General features: G+C 40.6%; 1 protein-coding gene and 1 long non-coding RNA gene across 2 annotated transcripts in view; one reads left to right on the plus strand and one right to left on the minus strand.

Moving 5' to 3' along the window:
* The window catches only part of LOC148534615 (zinc finger E-box-binding homeobox protein zag-1-like), a 109,747-nt gene that overhangs the window by 51,350 nt on the left and 43,536 nt on the right, over window positions 1–14,861 (plus strand). The window lies entirely within an intron of this gene.
* LOC148534616 (uncharacterized) lies at window positions 2,397–14,180 on the minus strand. Its single transcript, XR_015877222.1, has 3 exons — window positions 13,813–14,180; window positions 9,127–9,202; window positions 2,397–3,615 (listed from the first exon to the last, which is right to left on the minus strand). It is a non-coding gene; the product is annotated as an uncharacterized LOC148534616 (long non-coding RNA).

Consider the following 14,861-nt stretch of genomic DNA (forward strand, 5'->3'; position numbering starts at 1 on the left):
GTGTCTGAGTTGCACTGCAGATGCACCAAGTAGTGTATTAGAAATGTGTTGGGTGTTTCTAGGTGGTTACAGGGGGTTGGCTATAGAGATGCTGAATTGCTCACATTGGAGGCCATACTTAGTCGGATGATCTGCACCTAGCAAAGGGCTGTTGAAAGTTCCAATGGTGCAACCGATGGTGGTGTCTAAAGTCTTAGGGGTCTACTCACTAATCATTGGAGAGATATAAAGTGGAGAAAGATAAATCCCAACCAATCAGCTAAAAACTGTACTTTTTCCCGCCCCCTCGACAGACCCTCACCTCAACAGACCCCGCCCCCATTAGGGCTGCTTCCATAAATTTCCCGGGATGGTTTTCTGTCCCAATCTGCCACTACCACCAAACACAATTTTACTGAGCATTTCGGCTGCGTAGCACTTACAAAATGAGGACCAGTGTTTTACATGTGCACAATTAAGTTAATGCTTTATATTTCGAGTGTATTTGAAATTAGTGGGAGTATTACATTAGACTCCAAGGTATTAGTAAAATCTGAACTTCCTGGGTGACTGAAACGCTTTGTAGGAAAATTTAGGAAAAGAATGTTCTATCATGTAGATAATTTTGCATTAGGTTCAACTGTATTACTAACAGAAACGGGAATAATTATCTATATGGGTTGATAGAAAATATTTTTTATTGCCACATTTAACAGCAATAGGAAAACTACTTTCACCACAAGTTAACAAAAAAAAAGTTGTCGCTACTGAGCGAAGATCAGCTTCATAGCGATACTAACAGCGATAAGACACTTACTGCTTCGCCAGCCGGTACAAGTCCCCTCGCTCTGAGCATGCTTGACCCAGCATTGCCGAGTCACACATAGCATTGGAAGCCCAGACCAGGGTTTCCAGTAGCAGTTTCACCCAAAAATTGTAAAATATAAATAAAAATGAAATAATTAAAAAAACATTATTATTATTATTATTATTATTATTATTATTATTATTATTATCATCATCAATAATAATAATAATAATAATAAAAAGGTATTTAACAAGCTAATCTAGCTATATACTTGAGTTTAGTTGGAACAATACTCGTGCACTCATTGTAATTTGTAGGATTACTGATGACGATTGGCACACTCTGCTGACAACAATGCTATTGTTATCTCTGTATAACACGGCCAGGAGGCTGTTATCTACTATTTTGAACTCAGGTGATGTCTAAACAAGAAGCCACAAGTATGTAGTGTCAGCAGGAAGCATAGAACACTAGTCAGCAAGAGACGTGTCCTAGATATTGCAGGCCCAAGTGGGTGGTGTTAGCGGAAAAATTATTTACTTGGATGTCTGAGGTATTATCTGTGCTGATTGTAAGCGTGTCTGCCATATCTGTATTAAAGTGACATTATGTTATATTATCATTACATTTGATGCAGATACTGTATATGAGGTATTCCCACTTTGAAGGTGCCATGAATGTATAAAGACAAGTTTTCCTCATATTAAATTTCATACAGGTCGCTGTTACCATAGTTTGCATGATCTGTGCTATTCCCTGTTATGATACATATTATACAGTATTTTTATGTTTTATTTGTATTTGTTCAGTTGTGATATTAGTATTATAATATGCTTATCTTCCATACTCATGAACTGTATATAGCATAAGGATTAATTTCCTAGTCCAAATGCAAAAGCACCTCAGTAATCACAGTCATGGACATTATTCTGTCTTAACAATTACAGTGTGCAGGTGTGTTCTCCATTCTTAGGGGGGCCACCGCAAAATACAGACATTTTGGAAGCTGCAAACTGAGGGCCTGATTCAGACCTTCTCACAAGTGGGAGCTCGCTTGTACGCAGCTGATGTTTTGCATTTGCGCAAGCGTATGCATCGCAGTGGGCGCACGGGAACTAGTTCGAGCGATCGGGAACCCGATGTACCGATGCTTGTATATACTTCCTGGAGATGACGTGCGCTAGTGGATGGCTAAAGACAGGCTGGTGGGCATCTATAAACACAAAGTGATCGCTCGCCAAGACATAGTGGGCGTGCTTATGCCTTGCGGTGCGAACGCCTGCCTTGACGTCACTTAGCTGAATTTGCATACGCTGGGGCGAGCGGCCGCATCTAGCGAACGGGCCTGAATCAGGTCCTGAGTCTTATAACAACTGTAGGATGAGGCCAGGGGGTATATTTACTAAAGGCATTTTTTCTGTCAGTTTACCAATAGTTTATTTACTAAAAGACAAACCGTCATGAAACCGACCATATGACAGATAGGACATCAGCTCACTATGAATGTATTTTTTTTAGTTACAAGAATAGAAACCCCGGATTTACTATGCGTTGGGTTTAGAGTCAGTGAACAGTCCGGACTTAACCAGTGTGGTGGTTTATTCAGCAGTAATATGATTAGTATAATACATGTATATAGATAGCACTGGAAAAAAAAAACAACATTGAATATATAAAATAAAAATTTCCTTTATTTGTAATAATGCCAGGGCTACTGATGTATTGGAGGAGCATCCATGTAGAAATACTATTCATAAGCAATGACTCTAGAAAACATTAAGGTTTTCAAAGAGTTAACTCACCATTGTGGCTGTCCGGGTTGTGGAGTAAGCTCTGTACAGCAGCCAGCGTGTGTAGAGGGGGAGGGTTCAGAAACCTGAGTGCAGAGAGAAGGTTCCCTGTCCTGCCTCAGCGATAGCTACAGTTAACAGAGGTGCTAGGTTTTTTGACAGCCCGTGTGGAGGAAGGTCCGGGCTGTATGTATGTGCACAGGGGGGGTTTCTAGGTACTCAGAAACCCCCCCCTGCGTGTGCTACTGTATACGGTCACCAGCCGGTGGCTGAATGTGGGTAGCTGTGCACGATGCAAGGATTATCAGCGGTTGTAGCAGGATTTGAGCATGTGGTAATATCAGGGTCTATCTGGAGCTAACTGGGAAATGTCCGTGTCCCACTGTGTCACTCTAACACAGTGATATGGTGCCAAACATGTGCAGAAGTACAGATGGTGGCCATCTTGGTTAGGGATTGAAGCCTCCCTAAAGGAGATAATATGGAGTATGCGCAGCAGCGGTCTCTGGCTTCAACAATAACGGCATGGGTTCCTCCCTATTTTCCAATAACCAGCACCAGGCTGAACCAGCCAGGGCAGTTAACGCTCACAGCATGGAGTCCCCTACCATAATGGCAACCAGTCTCAAACTTGTCAGCCCAAGGCTCTTCTCAGGACCCCTGTGGCTTTGGAAATATTAAAATTAATTAGTTAAATAATATATATTTTTTTACAATGTGGGGGTGGTATTGAAAAATAGAGGGACCCCCACGCATGCTAACGTAACCTGAGGGTAACTCAGATGGCCAATGTCTTCGCAGATGCGGATCACACAAGTATGCAGGAGGCGTCTATACAGACATGACGCCTCCTGCAGCATTAGTATAGTTTAGCATCTGAGCTGCGCCCAGACGCAGCAGCAATGTACAGTAATTAGCGTACAACTGTGTTTCCTCTGTCTAATCTCAATGCCAATTAGACAGCCTTTGTTATGTGTCATCTGCTTTAGCTGTTTGTCTTCAGCTTCTTTGCAAAATCAATATCCTGCCACGCTGTACCTGTAACAGGATAAAATAAATAAGTAAATGTTGTAAGACTGCATGAAAAGAAAGACATTAACTATTTTGAATATATTCTGAGCCACAACATACATGTGATGCTTTCTGAAATGAATTTTGTGGTATATAGCGGTGATATTAAGCAACCCTGCACTTGCACATGTGTTGTATAAACAGGAAACAAAACATGCCAAGAAGGTATAAACTAGGTGTTTCAAGATAACTATGTGAGACTCTGATATAAAAGATAAAAGGTCACGTGACATCCTTAATATTTACCACCATAATCTTTCTACGAATATGGTATGAGAAACTTTTATAAAGTATGAATGTTACTACACCTCTCCATTGGAACTTTTCTGGGTATCCATTGGGACTTTGCTTTTTATATAATAAGATGAAATAAACTGTATTAGCTTATGTGCAACAAGAATGATATTATAAATTTACTTCAAATATAATTGACACAAAAATATATATCGTATAACCAATTCTGTGGATGTAAGATTGACTGACGGAAATTAAACATTATTGGTTGTGACCTGAATAAAGAAATAAAAATTGAAAACCTCTAAAGCTGCGATACCGCTGTACGATATTTTTAATGTGTCCCTCCCCTAGCTGGAGGCCTGGGGACTGCTCCCTGCAACCATTATTCACATACAGAACTGGAAAATCAATTCCAGGGAGGAAGTCTAAGGCCCGTACTCAATGTGAGGTGAAATGTCCGGATCCACGATACTTTTTTGCCGATGATGTCATTTTCGCCTGCTTTGCTTTTACCCTGTATACAATTTGAAAGTCTACTCTACCAGAATGGTCGTGAGACTCCCGAATCTTGAGTGCTGCTCCCGTGCCGGCCAGAAGAACATTCAAGTGTCCCAGAAGCTGCAGTGTCCCCTGCCGGGTCCACCTGATGCTGCCCACTTTCCGAGTAAAGTGGGCGGTCCAATGGCACGATACGCAATGAATCGCGCCATCGTAGCTACAAGCCTGGTAATCTCGCCATTGTAAACCGGGGTTATGGCCACAATAATGTGCTCGCACCTAAACATCTCCCGCACAGACCCCTATGCCACAAATGCCCCCTGCTGTGCCGACCTGGCTGGATCCTCAAGGAGAAAATCGGTAACTATGCTACAGAGCTTTAATGTCAATTGAATCAGCCCCTTAATGTGCAGAGGTGTGCAGTACTATGTGGATTGCTTGATTCTTACACAGGAGCTGGGTTAGTGATGTCACATCTGCCTGATTTCTAAAGGTGCATACACACACAACGATTTTTTGAACGATAATCGTTTGAAAAAATTGTTCACTTTCTGAGTCAAACGATGAACGATTATTGTTCATGCGCGTTCACGTTTGTAGTTCAGTCAGACTTGTCAACTCAACGATTTTCATTAAGTTAATATGCAAAAATCGTTTGTAGTTCATAAAAATCGTTCATTACATTTAAATGAACATAGTAAATGAACAACTTTAGTAAACGATTTTAGTTCATTTTTTCAAGGTAGAAAATCGTTTACTAAAATCGTTCATTAACTCAATCGTTGTGTGTGTATGCACCTTAAGTTCTAACCAGCATCACATCTTGTAGTCCAAAAGATGTGGTAGGTGTGAAAGTTGTTAGAAAGTGGTCTGTATTGGAGCAGGGGCATGATATGTTACTATTTAATACAGCTGCTGTGAAAAGTCAGGTTTTTTGCCTATATTTGTCATATACTGTATGGGAATTACAGCTTATATAGTCTATATAGTATATAGTCTTTTAAACACAGAATGAAGTACATAAATATTATTTCACCAATAGAAGCATATGAGTTTTTGGGCACTACATATAATTAGTGGTGTTTTGACCTAAGACACAAAGTAATAAATAAATGGCATTGTTACCTCTAGATGACTTTGTTACAGTGGTGGCTCTCAGATGTGGCAAAAATGACTCAAAACAGGAACTTCAAACGCCTTATTTTTCTAACATAATTACTAACTTTATGTAACAAGTACCAAAGATTTGTTAAGATATTTTCTTTGTATACTATGTGCTAATACATTAACTTACTAATAAATAATTTCCAGCTTTAGATATTACAGTAACATACAGTAGGTAAGATAGCTCATTGTATTTCTCCAGAAAGCAGAATAACGCTCAGTATGGAAACTTACATCAATAACTATAGTACCTGTATCATAGAACACAAGTATGTTTAGCATTTTTTCAAGCTATATCGGCTTAGGATGTTGATAGCTCTTTTTATTATATTTAAATTGAGCAGTAAAATCATTAGAAAGTTCTGAGTTTGGGTCAAAGTGGTTCTTAAACTGGTTCAACTCTGGTTACAACACTGCTGCCAGTGATAGCTATGGGTTACATAAATAGGGCAAATTGCACAGCTTGGTCACAGACCTTCACCATTTTGGTTTACCGTGCAAAGCACAATGGGATCAGCCTTCAACAACCACTGTACCCTGCCAAAGAGAGAGCTGTAGCAGTACGTTAGCCAGTTTTTGAATAGGTTGGGTTGAGTACAGAAGAAGAGAACCAAACAATATAATGTGCACAATGTACCAAACATAAATATACACTGCAGTGGAGATGGAGGGAATCAATGGAAAACAGAATTTACTGTACACACATACAAAATTACACTGACTTTTAGATCATTGGGGACCCAGATCAATGCATTCAAAGTGGCCCAACTGGCTATAAATAAAGTATACTTCTGTAAGGAAATATATTTCAATGTTAAACCTTTTACTTTCTAGGACAATGTCTACAGTGATAAATCAACTCTTGTTCACAGTACTCAGCATTGTTGATTATGACTTACAGATGCTCTGAACTGTGCTATAGTTAAATGACATAGAGCACGGTGGGCAGGCACCCATACTGTGTATCCTGGTTTTGGCCCACAAGAAAACATTGAACTTACAAAACTTCCAATTGTGTGTCAGTGATTGAATGGCAGAGACCACAGCCTTATTAGTTACTACATGGCCAGCTGAAAACACGTATAGACATCAGGCCTAGGGTACGCATTTCATCTGTTTAACAGGAAATATCCTGCTAAGCTCTAGGGCCATTCTGCTTCTGCTTCTTAGAAAAATGACCCGGGAGCCCAAGCCCTGGCAACCTTATTTAATCCGCCACTGCATATAATGCTGATGCAGAGGTGGAACAGGGCTCTCTGTACCGGTCCCGCCATCGTACCTATGACATCACACAAAGGGGTGGGCCCACCAGCAGTAAATAGTGGAGAGAAGCCCGGACATCGCCAGGGCCCAGTGTAGGAATGGCCATCGGTGTGATTACAAATCGATGGTTACCATCGATGGCAAAATAGCAAGTAGCCTTCCATGGCTACCAACTGTGCAATGGATGACCATCGAAGGTTTCACCAACCGATGATCATCCCTGTTTTTTGACTAACTGGCTTGTGGGCCAATCAGAACCTGTGGCAGAGCTTTGCGGTTGCCGGGGGGCAGGGCTATGCTCCATGTCTAGGCACCTTGTAAAATATAAATATTTGGTTATGCTTAGACATCGATGGAGGGAAACCATTTTGTTCTCTCCCATCGATGGCAAAAGCATTAGACATCAGCCATAAACCATCGATGATTATGAATCATCGATAGTCAATGGCCATCCCTAGCCCAACACCCTTGGAGACGGCGCTATTGCACACCCTCCCTATTACCCTGTGCTAATGTGATCTGACGAAGCACAGATGCATATACTTCTGATGTGTTCTGCCGTAATAAAAGTGCGTATACTGCTACTGCGTCCGGCCATAACACATGCGCATATAATACTGAGGTGTACTCTAGCAACACAGGGGCATATACTACCGATGTGAACAGCTGTAACACAGATGCATATACTACTGATATATTTTGTGGAGTAACAAAGGTACTAATTCTAGTCATGAAGAGCTGCCTGTGATTTTGCCAACTCATCATGGTTTGCAAATTGTTTCATGTTTCTGAATGCAATTTACGCTTATGGTTCCTAATTTACATGTGCACCATCAAATGCTTTCATTACCACTGGTACATTTTGATGGCTCCCGGTGCACCCGGCTCCTCCTCTCCCCCCCCCCCCCCCGGCACCCCTACTATTATACATTTCGGCGGGCAGTCAGTGGTGGTGGCGCATACATGTGTGGTGGTGGCCAGTTGCACCCACAGGACATGTGCACACTGTGAGTGCACCGGCCACACCACCCTAGTTACAACTGTGCCATCTCTTTATTAAGTTTCAATGTTCTCATTTCTACTCTGCAAGCAATGAATAGTGCAGCTCCAATCCACCACTCAGACTGTTAAATGACTTGTAGGGACTACCCCCAGAAGTCTGTATGCACAAAGTGTATGTACCTACAAGCACATGTCAGAGAGAATGCAGATTCATTCATTGTTCTGAACACTCATTTATTATGGTTGCTGTATTTTATATAGAAATGAAATAACATGCCTTGATAACCAGTGTACACAGTGGAAATATTGTGTACCATAATTCTTTTTCTTTTTTTTTTTAAACCACACCCTGCATCTTATCAATAATAAGAATTAACAACAATTCCAAACAACTGCAGAATCACATTAAAAAAAATAATAAGAAAGAGTCCCAACCTGTACCCAACCCCTCAGTTGCTATGGGCCACATGTTGTGTTCTTTAGACATTCACTGATTGATTGTTTTTGGATGTTAACGTGTGTCTTTAAAATAGTGATTAGCTTCTTTTTAGATGTTGCCGTGGGGATGTGTGTCTTTAAAATAGTGATTAGCTTGTTTTTGGATGTTACCGTGGGAAGGTGTGTCTTTAAAATAGTGATTAGCTTGTTTTTGGATGTTAACGTGGGGATGTGTGTCTTTAAAATAGTGATTATCTTGTTTTTGGATGTTACCGTGGGTAGGTGTGTCTTAGTGATTAGCTGGGAGCTCATTCACAATTTTGGAACTCACTGGTTTCTTATTATTTTTTCTAATGTAATTCTACTGTTGTTAGGAATTTTTGTTAATTCTTATTATTGATAAGATGCATGGGTACGGGTTGCCGGCGCATAGGATCCCGGCACTCAGAATGCCGACGCCGGAATCCTGACTAGGTGAGAATGCAGACACCTGCAGGTAAGTATCCTGACAATAACCCTGACCCTAGCCCTGCAGCCTAACCCTGAATTAAAATTTACATTACAAAATTCAGAAACTAGTAATAGTGTTCCCTAATTTTCATGTTCACATGAGCCCAGTGCCACATCATAATATTATGACACAATTTACAGTCCCTCTGAAATGATGGGGTCATTCCAGAAATGGATGTACCATACTTGTTTTACCTTCTCAGTCTTACATCTCAGCTCTTAAAAATACTTTGTATTTCTATATTAATTTAAAGGGGAAGTATGACTAATACTGAAAAAGTATTCATTTTATATTTTTCAACTAAATAACCGTATAGCGCACACATATTTTGTTAAACATACAGTAAGCTACACACTATTTGTTACCTTGACTAAGAAACGTGCCAAAATGTAGATGTTCTCCAACCCATCTATCCTATCCTTCCTGTGTCGTATTGTTTTCCTATGAATAGGTAAAAAAGAAAACAGTGCTAAATCAATCTAAATAAATCCAAAATGAGGATACATGTATAGATTATGGTTTGATAGGGTAAAAAATTAATCATTATTGAATAAATACACAAACACGTTATTAACACATATCAAGTGATAAAAGAATATTCCAATCTGGAAGGAATCTTATATATATAATTTGCTTAGTCCCTTTGTCCCTTTTGTTCTTTTGCGACGGATTTCAATGAGCAATAAATTACAGAGTTTAGAATAAACTGTATAAAAATTGATGAAAATAAAACTAGACAAAAACCCTAATAAATGCTTTAGTATAGCTAACCTTAAAATGTCAAGAAAACTACCAAAACACAGAGCCGACACAGTGACTCAGGGGAAGCGGGATAAGGGTGACCGCCCCCAGCTGCTTTTCTAACACACTACTGGTGGTCTGTGCTCTCACATGGACCTGGCACCCTAGCCATGTGCGGACAATGTTTACGTTCTGCCCACTTTGGCTACTGATTGGCTGCCTGGCTGCGTGACGTAGCTATTACATAATGAGGGAGGGCGCATGCACGGGTGGCACAACACGTGAGGCTGCTGCCATAGGGGGCAATCTTCCCTCACCTACTTTCTCCAAAACGTCAATTCCAGGCTCGCAATTCCCAACCAATCAGCAGCGTGTTTGTGTCTTGAAAGCAACGCCTCTTTTCTCTGCTTCCCACAAGAGCTGAGGCAGCCGCTGATTGGTGGGAGATGGTGAGTGGGTGTAACAGTGCATTATTATTTGCATCTATAGGGTATAAGCTTGCAATACTCCCAGTGTTCGCAAATACACGCTATAGCTATAGCGCGTATTTTACCCTTTTTTAGGACCAAGGACTCACTTTTCCAAAATGGGTGGGTCCACAGGGATGCGCTCCGCTGCAGCCAATCCCTGGCTGTCAATTAACACTGATGTTTACTGGCCCAGCTGCAGGCTATAAAAAGCAGAGATGGAGCCATGCAGCACCACTACAGGCAGGGGCGCTGCGTACCTGAATCCTGCTCTGAGTCTGAACACTGGGCCTGATTCAGACCCGCTCGCAAGCGCATTGCGCTCGCAATCGGGTCGATAGTGGGCCAGTGCGCACACACAGCGTGCGTGAGCCCCGGAGTGAGCGCAAAAAGTACTCGCTCCGGTGCTTGCAACAAACGGGTTGGCTGTCGATGTTGATCGACAGCTCGTCCCATTTTTTAGGCGGGAAGGGGGGGTGGCTGGGCAAACGGAGGCATTCCTGCAGGAACACCTGCCGTTTGTGAGCGGCCCTACTGACATCACTCGTGATGTCAGTAGGTGGACTTCCTGCTTCCTACCACAAGGGTCTTGTCGTAAGCCCAATGGTCGTGCTGGTCTAGACCATCGCGACCATCACCTGGCCACTCACATAAGCTGTGGGTGGTTCTTTCAACTTTTGTCCCTGTATCTTATATTCCTTAATATCTGTACAATTTCTTCGTATGCGTGTAAATTGACTTTGGGGAATACTACGAATCCAATTCGGGTGGTGATTACTTTCTGCCAAGATATAACTATTGACATCCACTTTTTTGTAATGTGTTTTGGTCTTAATGGTGAGTTCTTCAATGTAAATGACTAGATTGAGGAATTCCACTTGTTCTTTATCATACTTAGTAGTGAATATAAAATTTTGATTATTCTGATTGATATATTGTGTGAATTCTCTAAGGGAATCCTCATCTCCTTGCCAGATGAATAATACATCATCTATGTATCGTTTCCAAAGGACCAAGTTTGCACCAAGCTCGCCAACACCCCAAATGTTCCTGATCTCCCATAGGCTCATGAACAGGTTTGCGTAGCTCGGTGCAAACTTGGTCCCCATCGCGGTGCCTCGGTGTTGTAGGTAGAACTCTTCCTTGAACACCATATAATTATGGGTGAGTATGAACTCAATCCCTTGTAATAAAAAATCAATCTGTGCATGGTCATGATCTGGGTCTTATTCCAAAAAGTATCTTACACTTTCTAGACCCTGTTTGTGGTCGATCACCGTGTACAAAGATGTAACGTCACTCGTGACCAACCAATAGTCCGCTTTCCATTCTACATCTTGTAGGATGTTAAGGATTTGGGTAGTATCCCTGATGTATGATTTTTGTTCTTTTAAATATTTTTGTAGGAAATGATAAATATATTGCGAAAGTGATGATGTTAATGAATTTATCCCTTATGTAATGGGTCTACCGGGGGGGTTGCTACTATTCTTGTGTATTTTCGGCAAGTAATAAAATACAGGGATGACTGGTTGTTGGTTATTGATAAATTCAAACTCATGTTTATCCAGAATGCCTATTGACTTGCCTTCCTGTAATAATATACCTAATTCTTTCTGGAATTTTTTTGTTGGGTCTCCCTTCAATTTTAGGTATGTATCCGTATCATTAAGGATGTTATAAGCCTCTTTCATGTAATCCTCTTTATTCAATATCACAATACCCCCCCCCTTTGTCTGCAGGTTTGACCACTATTGTTTTATCCTTTTCTAGTTCCTGTGATGCATCATTTTCCTTTCTTGTTAGATTCTTATGTATTCCCACTTGTTTGTCATTCAATTCGCGTATATCTTTTATCACTGCTTGCTTGAATGTCTGTACGAAATTACCTTTTAAGTGACCTGGGTTGAATTTTGATTGTGGTCTCAGGTTGGTATGCTGTTATTTACTGGTTTGGTGATTATTGATAATGGCTGTATTCCGATCCATAAAGTATTTTTTTATGGCTAACTTACGTGTGAATTTTTTAACATCTAAGTAAGTTTCGCATTTATCTAAGCAATTGTTGGGAGCAAATTTCAATCCTTTGTTGAGTAATGTGATCTGTGGCGGTGTTAGTATTTTATTGCTAAGATTAAAAATCCCTATTGGTTGATTGTTTTCCACTGATCTTGGGTTTCTAATTTGCTTTTTTTCCCCTCCCCTACATCAACTTCTGTGTCTTCTAGTTTCCTTTTGTTTGGCGTTATTGTTTTTTGGTCCAGAGTGAATATGTTGGTCCCTAATTCTAAAAAATGATCCGCCCATTTTGTGGCTGTATTGAAAGCTTCCTGTACAGATGTGAGAAGGGTTTGTGTAGTATCTATGGTTCTTGTTTCTGGAATGTCATTTGCAAGTAGTGTTATATTGTCCTTCTGATTACAGACCTCTGTTATGGTATTGGTGATAGTGAGAGCCCTCCAACCCTGTCCAAATGAGCATCTAGCTATATTAGTATACTCGTTATTATTGTCGCCCAAATCTTCTATAGTGTAGACAGAGAAATTATCTGCTTCGTCTTCTTCATCTTCACTATCTGCCGTGAGGTTCAGTATATTTATCTCTGCTGGTTCTATCACTGGTTTAGCATGTAATTTGGTCATATATTGCTGCTATGTTAATTTTAATTTTTTATAGATGGGAGTACTGTCATCACTTCTTTTGCTGTTATTTTGCTGTAATGGTTTCTTTTTTTTATTAAACTTAGTTTGAGTCGGCTTGACCCCAAATCTTGTGCGTGATGCTCTATGAATGCCGAATTTGTCCCTAAGTATCTTGGATTTTTTTGTCTCAACGATATCGTCCTCTCTTTTATTTAACCTATTAGAGATTAGTGTTTCTAAGGTCTTATATTCTTCATCTGCTTTGTGGGGACCTAATTGGTGATCCAATATATCTATCTCTGTGTTTATTGTATCTAATTCAGTTTGTCTCGTAGCAATAATTAGTTCTATAAGTTTATGTGAACATTCCTTTAGAATACCTTCCCACTTCTTAATAAAATCTTTATTGTCATGATTGTGTGCCGGTGCTTTCTTTATTTTTAATCCTTTGGGGATGATGTTCTGTTCCTGATACCATTTCAATGTATTGAAATCCCACCAGAGCCTAGTCTCTTTCGCTAGGAGTTTTTCTAGCTGTAAGAAGGAGTGACAGAAAGTGTCATTATCTGGTTCTAATTTTTCTCTTTGTTCTATTTCTAGGAATAAGGTGCTGGCCCTATCATTTCTTGTGGTTCTCGCATCTAGTAGGCCCATATATGGTTGCTCGTAGGTAGACCAGGCAGCTGAGAAATTGGGATAATATGCACAATATTATAAGGTTATGGGTATCCAGCGCTCTTGGTCTTATCTCAAGGTCGTCCCTAGCTGCTCCACTTGTAGAGGTATCCCAACCTCTAATTAATACAATGAGTAGAGATAGTAGTGGTGCGCTTTGGGGCAATCTTAGTGTGTGCTGACTAAGGGATGTGACCATATAATTATGAAAAAACCTATATGTTCCTAATGTTCCAAATGGGTAAAAAACGTCCCGACTCTGTAGGTTGGGTGTTCTTAAATGTCCAATGTCCAAAAACGCATAAGTTTCTTGTATGTAAAGAATCGTGTTAATGGTCCCAAAAGTTTTTATAGTCTTAATGGGTTAACCTCATATTATCTGTAGGATGGGTGTTCTTTATGGCGTTACTTGACCGTAATACGCACCTCCTTGCTCTCCTCTCCACCTCAAATACAACACATGGGCACAGTATCAGGGACTTGGTGAACACTATGTTGCAGGTAGGTAAGGAAAACTGTTACTTACCCCATGCGGTGTGCAGATCCTGCTGGTTCTCCCAGTCCCGGTGCTTGTACAGATGGTGAGAAAGGTTTGGTGAATGAATGTGTGGCAAGGTGGTGCTGCGGTGTCATAAATGGAATATACTCCAACTGTAGTCTAATAAGCTTTTATTGCTGCAATGCACTGAACACTATGACTCAAAAGAGTCTGGGTAGTTTAAAACAACATCCTATTACAGGATATAGATAGTCTAAACAAAGTTCCAAATTGTGCTGCTAGCAGATATAATCTCCTGCTGGATCCTATCACTGACGGGGCATGGCCCAACGCGTTTCATCCAATAGCTGGACTTTGTCAAGGGTGCCCACCCTTTGCAGTGTGTCCTTTATATAGGGTGTCTCATTATGCTGTCTTGGGGGCTGGTGTGAGTGCTGTCTACACTTCCTGGTTGCACATGTGACCGCATATCAGCCAGTCATTGCTCTGTGTGCTGCTGACTCTAGAGTGTCTATTGTTGTCCCTTCTTGTGCATAGTGTGTGCATGGTCTCCGGCGGCCATTTTGCCAGGGATATTCTATGGGATCCTGATAAACTGTATCAGTGCCTGCTAATGATGGTTCATAATGTGGCGCTGTAGCAAGCTAAGGGGTCTCTCTATTACATGAGGTTGTTACCTTCACACACTCAGGTGGCCACTATATCTGCAATTAGTTTAATATGTATAAAGACATAACAAACGGCGGCCATCTTTTTGGTTGATTCCAATATGTCTATTTAAATATGTGTCTCTTAGTCGGTGGTCTCCATTTTATTGGTTGTAAATAATGCTCAGCTTAAAACTAAAACATTGAAATACCCCTAGTTATCCCTTATAGCACTCAAAGAGTAAACAGGGTAATGCTTTATCTTTAATATATGTTTCAAAAACTGGCTTGCATTAATAATAATCAATCATCTCACTTGTAATTCATCTTTATACTTTATCATGTTTATACTCACTGATTGGACTTAGGGGTTGTAATAGACACTGCTGCAATATGCAGATGTGCCCTTTCTCTAACTCCGGAGCCCTG

Source organism: Taudactylus pleione, unplaced genomic scaffold (genome assembly GCF_031769625.1).
Source record: "Taudactylus pleione unplaced genomic scaffold, aTauple2 ptg000065l, whole genome shotgun sequence".
NCBI lineage: Eukaryota > Metazoa > Chordata > Amphibia > Anura > Myobatrachidae > Taudactylus > Taudactylus pleione.